Source organism: Dermacentor variabilis, chromosome 2 (assembly GCF_050947875.1).
Source record: "Dermacentor variabilis isolate Ectoservices chromosome 2, ASM5094787v1, whole genome shotgun sequence".
In the NCBI taxonomy this organism is placed as follows: Eukaryota; Metazoa; Arthropoda; class Arachnida; order Ixodida; family Ixodidae; genus Dermacentor; species Dermacentor variabilis.
The window spans coordinates 87252048-87264974 of NC_134569.1; the positions used below are offsets into that span (position 1 = coordinate 87252048).

A 12927-nucleotide genomic window follows, 5' to 3' on the forward strand; every position below is an offset into this window, starting at 1 on the left:
GTGCACATTGCACATGTGCACGCAACGTGTGCCCCCCCCACCCCCCCGAATCGCCGGAGCATGCACCGCCGCACGTCGGATCGGACACCGAATCGTACCGCGTGTGTCTGTATAGCTCGCTCATGGTTCGGCTTAAGTCCCTGTATATTCTTTATATATAAGGAAGCCTACCTAGATACTGTAAACCCAACGATTAGGGCCTAAATGCCTGTCCGCCTCCCAGCTACGGCTTCCTTTGAGTGACAAAGTCTGATCTCGAAGGCCGTGCTTTTGCAAGCTGCATGCACCTGAAGCAATTGCGAATCTTGAAGGCAACATCCGCTTCGTTTTTATTATATATACATTTCCTTAAACTTCGTATCACAAAGCACAATATACACACTTTTGGACCCAACAAATCTATTAAAAGACCTTACGAAATGTTATTAGGAAAAAACACGCAATTTTTTCATTTAAGATACATTTTTCTAAAAACCGCAGAGTGGCGCTACAGTAGTATTTGTTTGGTCGACACACCACGTTGGTTGTAGTGAATGCTCCTTGAATTTAGGTGGTCTTTGAGTTATATTTAAGAAGTGCCTAGACAAAATGTGCTCCTTGTCGTGTGCAGTAGCCATCCCGAACCCTCCGGCCTCGTGTAACGCCATTAGTTCGCCGTGTGTTTCGAGCGATCCACCAGTGTCGACAGTGAGTGCCCTAGTACAGCGCCCGTCCGAGCTGCCTTTGTTCTGCCGAGCTGCCTCTGCCTGCCCGCGCTCTCGTGAAAAAGTCTGGTACTGGGGCTTCGAATCGTAGTGTATGGAAGACTGTTGAAGGTTGTGCTTTTGTGGAGCTGGAGTTCATCGGAAGTTCTACAGTGCTTGCGCCAGAGAAACGTCGGTGCCTCTGTACCTGTTAGACGAAGGAGCGTTTGCCAAGTCTTGAAAGGTAAGCAAGTTTGGCGCTTGCGCGCATTCTTGAAGCTTATGGTTTACGTAATGAGCGTTGTGTAACTAGCTAGAGCAAAGCGCTTTCCTATCGTATGTTAGCCATGTTGCTGTGCACATTTAGCAAGCAATTTCACGAAAGCTTCCTCTGATGTTACAGCGTACTTGCATTCTGCTACCCGCCTTGATTGCTATGCCTGAATGGGCACACAATTATGAAAACACATTGAAAGTTGGTGTTCGTTCGGTAGTTTCCTGGCAAGAAGTTATTCGCTATATAGGCATTCCCGCAAGTACAGTACATCTGTAATGTATACGTCGATGTATCATGGTCTTCGCGCGTTGACACACGATTGCTATGTTTGACGCTTAAGCAGATAGAAGCTTGTATGAAGGTTTTTGTATGTATACAGTTCGGTTTGGAGGTCCGCGTCGCGAGAACCTGTGTGTATTTATGTTCTTGAGTGTGTTCGCGTATTTGTCTTCTATGTTACAGAGCGTATATAGGCCGATATTACAATAACGAGGTTTATTTTTAATCTAGACATTTCAATCAGACGCCTGCCCTTAAGAAACACAGACCAACCAAATCTTAATAACGAGACGTCAGCTCTTGCAATCGTAGGTTACGGCAGTGCGTAATAATTTAAAGACTGCGATTCTATATCACTCTTCTCGCCCACCGCTAACGGCCGGCAGTTGCAGTACGTAGCACGGGCCGGGGCGTCGCTCAGACTACTAACGAATAGCGAAAAGTAATAGCATCGCAACAAAATCGCGGTCTTTAAATTATTACGCAAATTTTGTGCACAATGAGATGTTATAAACACATCTTGCATGTACATGAAAAAAAAAAGTTTACAACAGAGATAACATATATGCATGGGCACATATATGTGTCAATAAAATACTCGAGCCTCTTTCTGCCTACAGGAAAAGAAGTTATGTCTCCTGGAGGGCATGGCTGCTTGCACTAATGAACCTCTAAGGGAAGGTTTTCTCTAATCCCTATTTTTGATATCTAAATGCTTATGTGTCATGTCATGTACAAACTGCTTGCATCAATTTCTCATTGGGATGAGCTGTCTAAAATTTAATTTTCAGTAATAATTGCAATAATTAACTCCTTTCACCTGTCTTCTAATGACTATAAAGTTCTATGCTTCTACCTTGACAAACCTTTTATGAAATTAGTTTGATGAGGCCCAATATACAGGGCTTTCTAAATTGAAGGTATCAGTACCTATTAAAGACTATGCTAACTATGAAAATGCTGCTTGTGTATGTGGTTTATTCGCTCTGTCAGACAAAATCTTTACACCCAAGTGCAGTCAGTAAATTGAAAACTGCATGTCTGCAAAGGGAAGTCAGAATTGTATGTTAAGACAATTGCATCTTGTTTGATAGTTCTCGAGCACAGCTTGGCCCAATACTCGATGAGGCTTGAAGCTTTCAATGTCTGCTAATCACTAAAACAGCACCAGATCTCACTCTGTGTCAACGGGTGTCAACATTTGCTTAGTTCTAGGCAGATCCATGTCTTTCTTTCGCATTGAAGTTCCCAATACTTTCTAGTCTTACGTAAAAGTACACAGCTCAGTACAATGCATGTATGGTATACGTAAGGCTGCTTTGTTCTTTAAACCGAATCAACAAGAGCAGCTACTTCTGTTTTTGCAAACCTTACCCTATTTCCTAACCATTCCTTGATCATACGTGTATAAAATGAATCTGTGCTTGTATTGTTTCACAGGTAGACATCGGTGGCGGTGTATATGTTGAAAAGGACCTGCTGAAGAGGCTGTGCCTGGATGCTAACAACTCAGGCTTTCACATCGCGGAGGGCCTCCTTAAAGCCCCTTTTTCAATAGAAGACGTTGAAGGGAGGTGCTTCTTTGGGCGGCTGTCAAATGCCTTCCACAGAAGGATCCGTTGGATTCCAAGAAGGTCAACACCACACTAAGTATGTGTGTCACAAAAAAGCATCTTAATATTCTTTGTGCAGTTTTCAACAAAACTCCTTTCATGGCAATTTCAGTGCTATCTTAAGGTATACTCCTTTCTTTCCAGCTAAAATAGCTATTAACCTGATTATAATAGCATATTATAATGCAAGCTTTGCCACCATAACTAGAAAATTGTCATTACTGTTGGCATATGTATTTTTGTGATAGAGGCCCTGGTCATATGAATGCACTGATAATATAATATCCTGTCTTGTGGAAAGCTAACATGTTTAGTAACAAGCTCACTTTGACAATGTCTGCCTGCACAGCAAAGGCATTTTCTAATCTTGCTGTAGAACGTCCATAATGCCTGTTCAACTGCTTACATGTTGCTTGTATCGTTTCGTGGTTCTTAAGTGCAACACAAAAGTCAACTCTTCTATGTACCTGTGCCCAAGCAAAGCTGCAGCACAGTTCTGACTGGCACCTTGCCTTGCTAAGATAATTCACACATGAAACTTCCATGTACTGGTCACAATACGAATATCGAAGTTCATTAAAGTTGATTCATGAAGTTGATTTACAGCTTTTGTTTGTAGATGACAATTGGTATGATAGAGCTTATGTGTCATGCATCTGTTGGTGTTACGCACATTCATCACGCTCCCAGCTCTAATGCACTAATTCAGTCATTTCGTGCATTTTAGGACTTTGCAAAAAACAGGTGGAGATGTTTAGAGCTCACAGGGTTGAAAACTTGTCTTGTGCACTTCCTTTTTAAGAAACAGATGCATGGTGTGTTGCAATGTCACTGTAGCAAAACTAATATATTGCCTTTTTTCTTCTCTTTTCTAGACTACACAACGCAACATTTCAGCCTACTTCCAGGGCAGCTGGAGAACTCGTCCTCATTACTAGCCCGGGGATATTAAATGGATGTGTTCAAGCACAAATGTAAACCTGTCTTCTTCTGTTGCATGTCACACCTAGCCACTTGGCAATCGCTATTCGCCACAAACAGATAGTTGACAGGATATTACTAGCAAGTCGTTAGGATATATAAAGGTGGTTAATAAATAGTCGCTGCACAGTTTTTTGGAAGTAAATAAAGATTTTATTCAGAGATCATTAAAGCTTATTTTTGCAATACATAATTGCAAAAGTAATTACCTCTGAATAAAATTTTTATGTACTTTCTAAAAACTGTGAAGCGACTTTTTATTAACCACCTTTATACATCCTGACGACTTCCTAGTAACATCCTGTCAACTATTTGTCTGTGGCGAATAGTCGACAGGATGTTACTAGCATGTTGTTAGGATGTATAAAGGTAGTCAATAAAAAGTCGCTTCACAGTTGACACTTTCTACCGACATAAGATAATAAGCAGTCGGTAAGAATTCTATCGACATTTTATATCTATACTTTCAATTCAATATCGGTGGCCAATAGTCGGTAGGAGGTTACTAGGAAGCTGTTACGGTGTCTAAAGACGGTTTATAGAATGTCGATAGGTTCTAGTAACATTTGTCTAAAGACGGTTTATAAAATGTTACTAAAAATTTTTGTAAGGGTGTTCTTAGTGGTGTTTCGTTTCAACGCGTAGCCCTCTTCTTTCGTTATGGGTCTGTCCAGCTCAACATTCTCGTCTCCCCGGCACGTCCCTGTTTAGCTTTTGCATATTAGTTTTTGAAAAAATGCAGCGTTCGGGGCACATACCACGCTTTACTGATCAAAAACAAGTTGCCAATTGTTCTCTGTGGAATTACACAGTGAAACACCAAACGCTACCTAAATATCCTCTGTGCAGCAAATAAATGCCTTCAAGGGCATCATTCATTTCAATAAGCGAATATATTTGTAGGAGCGTTCGGCTCTTCGCTTACATTGATAATTCTTGCTGATGATTTCTGCAGCACCTCGGGCCATATAACGTAAAAGTATTCCAATATGTTTTTATTCCAATCTCCTGACGTCAAATTTGCGTAACCACCGACGTAAGCATCGGGCGGTCCCCCGCAGGGTTGTCTGAACAGACCAATAAAACGCTGTCCTTGTTCATAGGAGGTGACTTTTGTTTGCTTGAAAAACAAATAACATTGCCTACACTGAGCGGCTTGTTTTACCTAATTGGTTCACAAGAGGCGATGAGCATGCTCAAGTGGAGAGGGATTCGATGGGGCCGAGCCACTGCACTGAAAATCGATAACTGGATGAAGAGGGTGGTGCCGGCGTGAGCGATTGGTCCGCTTTCCCTTACTTAGCTTGTGGTGGCTCGTCGACAGTCGTGGCGGCATGCACCGGAAGCTTAAGAATGACGCTAAAACGGATCCTCAGTAAAGAAGAGTTGGCAGAACGATGTCGTAAAGGTGCCGAAAGTGCTCGAAAATGTTACACGGCCAGGCAAAAAGCTTTATTACACGCAAATAAACCCATGCTCTCCGACAGGTGTGAGTAGCCAGTGCCTGAGCGATCGGCTGCAGCCATCTTTTATTGCTGTCGCAACAGGGCAGCCTGCGGCTATTCAGAAGAAAATTCACTTTTGTTCGACATATTAATGCATCTTTAACGCGCACACGTCACTTTGACGCGGTGAGTTCTTGCGGTTTGGTGACGTCGCGTGAGAGGCAGGTAAAGTGGGCGCAGCCCGAAAACTTTTGACCAATAGCCGAGGGCTAATGGCGAAGGGGCGTCGAATCAGAAATAACTATTTTTCTTTTGTTCGGTCAAATCATGCATAAACCGTGTGTACACGTCATATCAGATGGGAAGCTATCGCGGTTTTCGTGGCGCCGCGTGACAGGCAGGTGAAGTGGGGGTTGTTCAAAAAAGTTTTTGGACCAATCGTAGAGGGCTCATTGCAAAATTGGAATAGAAAAGTTTGGAATAGTTTTACGTTATAGCGCCGCTTTTTTCTTGTTGTTGAATAGAATCGTAACGTACCGTTATACGTGAAAATAACTTACACGTACAGGACAGAAAGAAAAAGAGTACAGACCATGGTTATGCACATAGGTATGCACGTAATATGTGCTCATTCATTTTTCGTGCCGCTTATACCAGATACAAACTTCTTGCTCTAGCAGGTTCCTGCTAGCAGGTTACCAGTATAAAGGACGACATTCTGTACGGCCGCAAGATATGGTACAGGGGAACTGAGCATTAGCACACAGGAAAGATTACCGCTGACGTTTATGTACATGGTCACATGAGATGATGGATAACGGACTTTACTTACAGTTTGATTCTCCGTACTCTCGCCACTCTCAAACGCGGTGTATATGTATGGCTTTGATGGAGTGCTGCTTCCCGTACGCGGCGGCCGCATTTCGACAGGGGCGGAATGTAAGAATGCTCGTGTAGCGGGCTTTGTGTGCACGTTATAGAATCCCGGATGGTCGAAATTATTACGGAGCCCTACGCTAAGGCATCCTTCATAACCCACCGTGAAGTTTCGGGACGTTAAGCTTCCGAACTTTTCTTATTCAATGTCTACGTCGATTGGAGATGCACAGCACACGTACATATTATTAACTAGTGGGACCGTAATTTGGGCACAGTTTGCTTAATTTACGAGTAAGCTTTTCGACTTGTGCATTGAAACCAGGATAAGCAAACAAAATATTGCGTTCAAAAAAAGCAAAAAAAAAAGAAGTTTTCGTACTCGGCTGGTGAACTATAAGGTGCTTTGGTAGTTAAGTTGTCATGAGTGGACTGCACGGATCGTTTGCCTCCAAACTATAGACGAAGTCTTGGGTCCCCCATCTGGGTGTTTCACACTTTGCGTGTTTTTAGGGAGCGCTTCGCTGAGAATGAAATTATCCCCATGAATGAAAGATTTGAGAGGGGTGGCTGTTTATGTTCCTTAGGTCTGTTTTAAAAACAATGCTGAGGACGTGCCTATTGCTTGTACCTATAGTGTCTTAATATCATTCCTAAGGAGTCTGGCGATCATATGCCGCCAACTGCCCGGTAGGTGGGTCTCTTTCAACGCGCCTGCAACTCCCGTAGTTGCCAAACACTAGGTCGGGAGCGCGTTTTCACCTGTTTTACCGGTAGATACACGGCGGCCGTCCTCGTCGGCCTACCACAAAAGCGGCGGTTGCTCTACTATATCGTCAAATCTATGGTGGGTCAAGGAGCTCCTTGAGACCTTCGAAGATCTCTACAGGGCTTCCTTTCAATATGAGAGCCCATATAAACAACCGAGTGCAAAGTCGTGGTACATCTCTGCACTTCAGAAAAAAAAAATTGGTGTGTTTCCGCGGACAGCAGGATTCCAAACCAGCACCTCCACCATTCGAGGCGGGCGCTCGACCATTTCACCATCGCTGCGGTGCCTAAAGGAGTCTGGCGATCTCATGCTGCTCTGCGTGCCGTCAAACGCCCCGCGCTGAGAAGCGTGTGACGCTGACCCAGAGAACTATGACGGGCTCACATGGCTGAGGAACCACAACAAATTATCGCCTTTTGTAGATACAGGTAGCGTTGTCGGGATTTTCTACAGCGTAGTTAGTGGAAGTAGCTTAAGAAAGTGATAAGCAATGCATCATCACTGTCAACACATTGGCGGCACGAATGACAACGCATGCTGAGCACAAGCTATCAAAATACGAGCGTCGCATTTAAGGTAGAATCTGTCGAAAATGTGGCAGCAACTACTCAGGAGTTGCTGCCGGGCCCTGATAGTGTTTCAGCGCGTAGCTGATACTACGAAGCTCTGGTTATAACCAAGCTTAAAACACACGGTTTTCAACGTTGACCTCATTAATACCTGGAACGTAATTGATTAACAGTTTTCTGTGGCACTAGTTTTGCCGTCTTAGCACCCGTGCCAGAAATAACAAACGGCTGAGAAAAAAAAAAAACGGCACTGCTTTCACTCCAGAATAATCCCAAGTGTTGTTATAGTTATCAGTAAGCTGCTATAAGACAACGAAAGATCGTAGGACATCAAGCAAGCTTATTCTAACCCTGTTAGCATTATCCAACGTGTGATAATAAACTGCAAGCGGATGCTTACAGTTCATTAATCGGCCCTATTCTGCGCAAACAGTAGTACTGCTCTTGGAGAAGGTTAGCCTCCTTTTCTCATTAAGAGAAGGATCAGTGGGGAATTAACTCTGGGAGTGCAGATCACTAATCTTGGTGAGTAATTGTTCCTCATCTCCTCCTGTGTAATAGCTCTGCCCTGTCCATCCCGAGGAGAGGCTGTTTTTGCGCTTAGCTCGAAGGAGCAGAAGCCGTGGCACCGAGACTCTCGTAAATGTTTACTGCGCTTCTAACGCTCGTAAAAGGCTTCTTCTCAGAAATAGTTTACGGGGTCACTGGAAGTGTCATCGCCCCCGAGAATTTTACTACGGGTACACAATTGGACGATGGCCAGGACTTTGATGAATTTCATGATGGTGCATAACTACAGGTATCAAATTGAGATGATATGTCTTGCTTTTCAAATTCTAGCTTTTTAATTTCTTTCTGACCACCTTAACTTTCCCTTTAGAAGGAATTCAAGCCTGAACTTCTTTGGAACTGTGAACAACATAGGGTAAACACATTCTGAAGTGTCTTTAAAAGGAAGAATATTTTTGTCTCTGAAGGCCATTTCTGTAATTACAGGGCTAAATTATTTGAATAGATTAGATGGTCAATCTTGTGTTCCGACTCCAAAAAAATTAAGTGCGCTTAAAGAAAGCCCGCGAAATATGAAATAAATCCACGTGACTGCACTCATGCGCTTTAGTGTTGCAGGGTTATCGTATTCACTTCAAGCAGGGCTATACTGACAAGGTCCTAAAGCAGGCGAAATCAGCAACAACAGTCTCCCTGAAAAAGCCACTGCGATTCAAAGACAACGGTTTCCTTGTCAGTCTCTGGCGTTCCACGTTTGCAACTGCTGGTGTTGGGCGTCTAAAGGCAAATGATCATTACTTGCCTGTGTATGCATCCTTTAAAAGGTGTATGTTCAAGCCAAGCTTTAGAGAAAAAAAAGTGCGACACAATGTGCAACTCCAGCGCGCACACAACAAACGAGTACATAAGGCAAGTCACCGATTGTTTGTTACCTTTGCCTTGTGTTCTAGTTTGTTGTTGCTCGCTTGCCCTATTATAATGGCATTATTTGGCCAGATATTACTTTCCTCTGAGTATGTTGTCGATCCGATAGTCTGCGCTGATGCAAATTGCCTGGCAATAAGTATAGAATACTGCTTGATAAAATGATTTGCCAGTTCCTTAGCAAACTTATTGAATAGATGACTACAGGCTTCAACTAGGCCTTCTGCCTTTCTTGCAGATGCCGTACTTTTCTATAACGCAACAAAATCTACTCAAGAGCCATGTAATAATCTTGTGACGCTTAGTAATGGGTTGTACGCTGGCAAGCTAAAATAGAACGGATCAAAACAGGCTGCTTAGAAGGGCCTAGCATTCAAGTATAAACTGTATTTAAGCAGAGTTAACGATGATTATTTGAAGGTCGCTAAAAAATCTCACCTTTCCTTTGAAGTCACGTCAGGAACTGTGTTACCCGCCCTGGTTGCTCAGTGGCTACGGTGTTGGGCTGCTGAGCACGACGTCACGCGATCGAATCCCGGCCACGGCGGCCGCATTTCGATGGGGGCGAAGTGCGAAAACACCCGTGTACTTGGATTTAGGTGCACGGTAAGGAACCCCAGGTGGTCGAAATTTCCGGAGTCCTCCACTACGGCGTGCCTCATAGTCAGAAAGTAGTTTTGGCACGTAAAACCCCATAATTTAATTTTTAGGAACTATTTGTTGCCGCATTCGTATACAGAAGCACTCCCGTGTGCCTTCCTTTGGTTCCGATATAATTTCCGTGCCATTCCTGAGAAAGTTATTAGGATTATTTATCGATTCCGTAGCCGCAGTAAAGAAAACGCGTGAAGTTACGACTGGATAGAAAACGTGCTTGATATACATTTATACTACCATAACTAAAAAGCACCTGAATACTAAATAGGTTGTTATATTGCCATTACTGTCGTCTTTGGCAGTTCGGGAAGGTTCAGAATGCCGACGGAGTGTCAGAACAAGTTACAGATCTTCGAAAATGTTCTAATGTGAGACCCCCCCCCCCCTTGCAAAAGGTAAACTTATTCTTCGATTCATAACAACTTAAAGCACATTAACTCATTTGTCCCTTGCACTGTTTGGCTGAATACTCTACTAAAAATGTATTATCAGAAGCCGAGACTTCGTTTATTTGAGGAGTCTCATCATCTTGGCCTCTGATATATCTAAGGAGACAAGTTGCTAGGTATAGCGACACCCACGATGGCGTGGACACCGCAACTTGACCGAAACAGGCAGCACTGGCGCTGCTGACAGACGGCGGCAGTCCGCCATTTCAGACTGGCCAGGAGGCGATCGGCGAAGAGACAGCAGCCGCCCCGCGAGTCTTGGCACGAATGCATGGTTCATATAAGCGTAAACAATGCTATCCGCATAATGGCAGCCACCGCGTCCGCCCGACTGGCTCCTCTTTCTCCGTCTTCTATCCATCCAGCCGCCAGGCATAAAAGCGCGGGTGGTCTGTCGTAGAGCGTGCGCGACTGAATTAACCAGAAGAGGTTCGGGACGCCGACCCGCCGCGGACACCATCCGATGCTCCGAGACGTATAGGAAGGGCCTGCCTCCGGCGCACGCCATGGTAACTGGGACACAGCGCCGGCGACGTGGTGCGTCCGTCCCAATGGCAGCACGCGCGGCCCGGAACGGAAAGGTGCGCCTGTCTCTCTTCATTCGGGGTGTGACTCGGCCACGCACGGCTCGGCTACGTGGGAGCCGCTACGTTGCGGCAGTATGACTTATTCAGCGCACTCTCTCCTTATTTTGCGCCCACGATTCTGTCTTCTGGCGCGTCCCAGCCAGAAGCAATATGAATGCGACCGAATGCGCGCACGTTCACATAAACAGAGGCGGGACGCTGTCGAAGTGGGACTGGCGGGACGGCGTGCCGTACCCAATCAGCCCGAGTGCGAACGCCGATTAAAGCGGCATGGCTGCCGTTGCTCTCACTGCTACTGTTGTTGTGGCGTTCTTTCTTCTGCCGCTGGTCATTACGCGACGCTGATCCATCTAGCCCTTGCGCTGGAGAAGAGCGAGATGGCGAAACAAGCAGAAAACTTGATGACAAAGAGGGCCTCCTCAAGGCCTGTTTCCCGCGGGCGGTCGAACGGGAAGAGGCCTTCCGGCACCTCCGTTTGTTCCGGCAGTGCTCGAGCCCTTGTTCCCGTTTGCTAAACCAAGGGAGCCCAGCAGGCAGACGCTCAGAAACAAAACGAGACTAATGACGACGCGGATGTCGCTTGTCACACTTCCGACGGCGGCAGGCGCTTATTCGCTCTTTCGGGCAAATGAAGCGGGTACCCTTCTTTCTTTTCTGCATAGCGAGGGCATGTTAAAGGACGGGCAAATGACGACGATGTTCTTTCGATTCCGACACAACTTTTTACCTTCGTACCGTTGTCAGAATTTAGAATCGATCTGAATTATTCTTGGTCTTATCACCATTCAAAGCAATGTTGATTATATTCTGTCAGAAAGCCATTTTACATTCCAACTATATTCGAGAGTCATTGGCTGTTTCGGTATTTGGGGACTGACTTCGCAATCTTCAAACCTACGAAAGTGCGTATTGCGTATGTAATATTGTCGTGGTGCTACGGGAAAAGCAACAAAGCGATGCAATTATGCGTGCATTATATACGTACGATTATCTTGAATGTGGAAATAGTGCATTAGTTATACAAGGTGTCCCACCTAATTTTAGCCAGAGCTTAAAAATATGCGAATGCCAAGTAGATACATGCGGGCTACATGCGGGCTACATGCGGGCTACAAGCAGGCTACATAAAAGTGTTTTTCCGAGCTTGAAAGAAGCCCGCGAATGCACGCAAAGTGCCTCGAGCGGCCAGTCGCGCGCCAATTTTGCGTGCATTCGCGGGCTTCTTTCACGCTCGGAAAAACACTTTTATGTAGCCCGCATTGAGCAAGAGAAAGCTGTATCGGGAGTTTTTATGTCGCTTTGCAATTTTATCATTTACACTTTTCAGCTGATCACAATAATTGAGAATTTGATTAAATAAGACTAATTATCTAATTAGGCGGAATTAAAAACAAAAAAATTTGACCATCTCCAACCGACGGCAAACAACATTACCTTGGTTCCGTCCAGCTACGTGGCAACTCCGGCTAAAGTTAGCTGGGGCCCCCTCTATATCATAGAAGTACAATTTTATCGCCCTTGTCTGACTTTCTAAAATATAGCGCAGAGTATGCGTCACTCCTTGTTGTAAACGTTCCACCCTTGGTTTGCGTTTTTACGCACAGCCATGTTTTCAACGTACATTATTACTTTGTAGCGTCCGGATATTTCTTTTTTCTTTCTTGTATCGCATTATATATTTAACTTGCAAGGATTCACTGACGGGCTAGTTGGCTCATTATCCCAGAAAGAGAGCCACTTCAAGACAAGACACCAAAGGAGGAACTACACACACACAGCGTAGTGTGTGTCTGTGGTTCCTCCTTTGTGCCCCGTCTTGAAGCGCTGCTCCTTCTGTAATAGATATTTAAATCTTCACCGTTGAATTAGAGTTGTGCAACGACTTTTCTGTTCGACAGTATCCAGGAACTCAAAAATAATGTATGAAAATCCCTTATCGAGTTTTTCATGTCCCTTCCCACTCCCCCTTTCCTTCAATATTCCTCTCACGCCAGTCAGATAACGGTTTCACTCTGTAAAATCTTGTTACGGTAAAGTGAAAGATAGAACGACGACAGGACGGCGGACGAAGAAATATCAATGGAGCCATAATTTAATTTTCTGCAGAATGCCTTTGCCACCAATGTTGGAATATCTACGCGACTACTCCAATATGGCAGTCCATTCATTCCGAGGCAAGGTGCGCGTAATACACCAGGGACTTTCCAATCTTCGCTCTGTTGACCTCCCACGCAGTTGGAGTCCTCATTCAGACATCATAAGAATCTTGCGGCGTAAGACGCGGACACGCAGGTGAAGCATGCCC

At 44.7% G+C, this 12927-nt stretch overlaps 1 long non-coding RNA gene across 1 annotated transcript; it reads left to right on the forward strand.

Annotated features, from left to right (window-relative positions):
- The first annotated feature begins 522 nt into the window (after window positions 1-522).
- Window positions 523-3825, forward strand: LOC142572239 (uncharacterized). Its single transcript, XR_012826026.1, has 3 exons — window positions 523-927; window positions 2680-2889; window positions 3728-3825. It is a non-coding gene; the product is annotated as an uncharacterized LOC142572239 (long non-coding RNA).
- Window positions 3826-12927: the final 9102 nt, after the last annotated feature.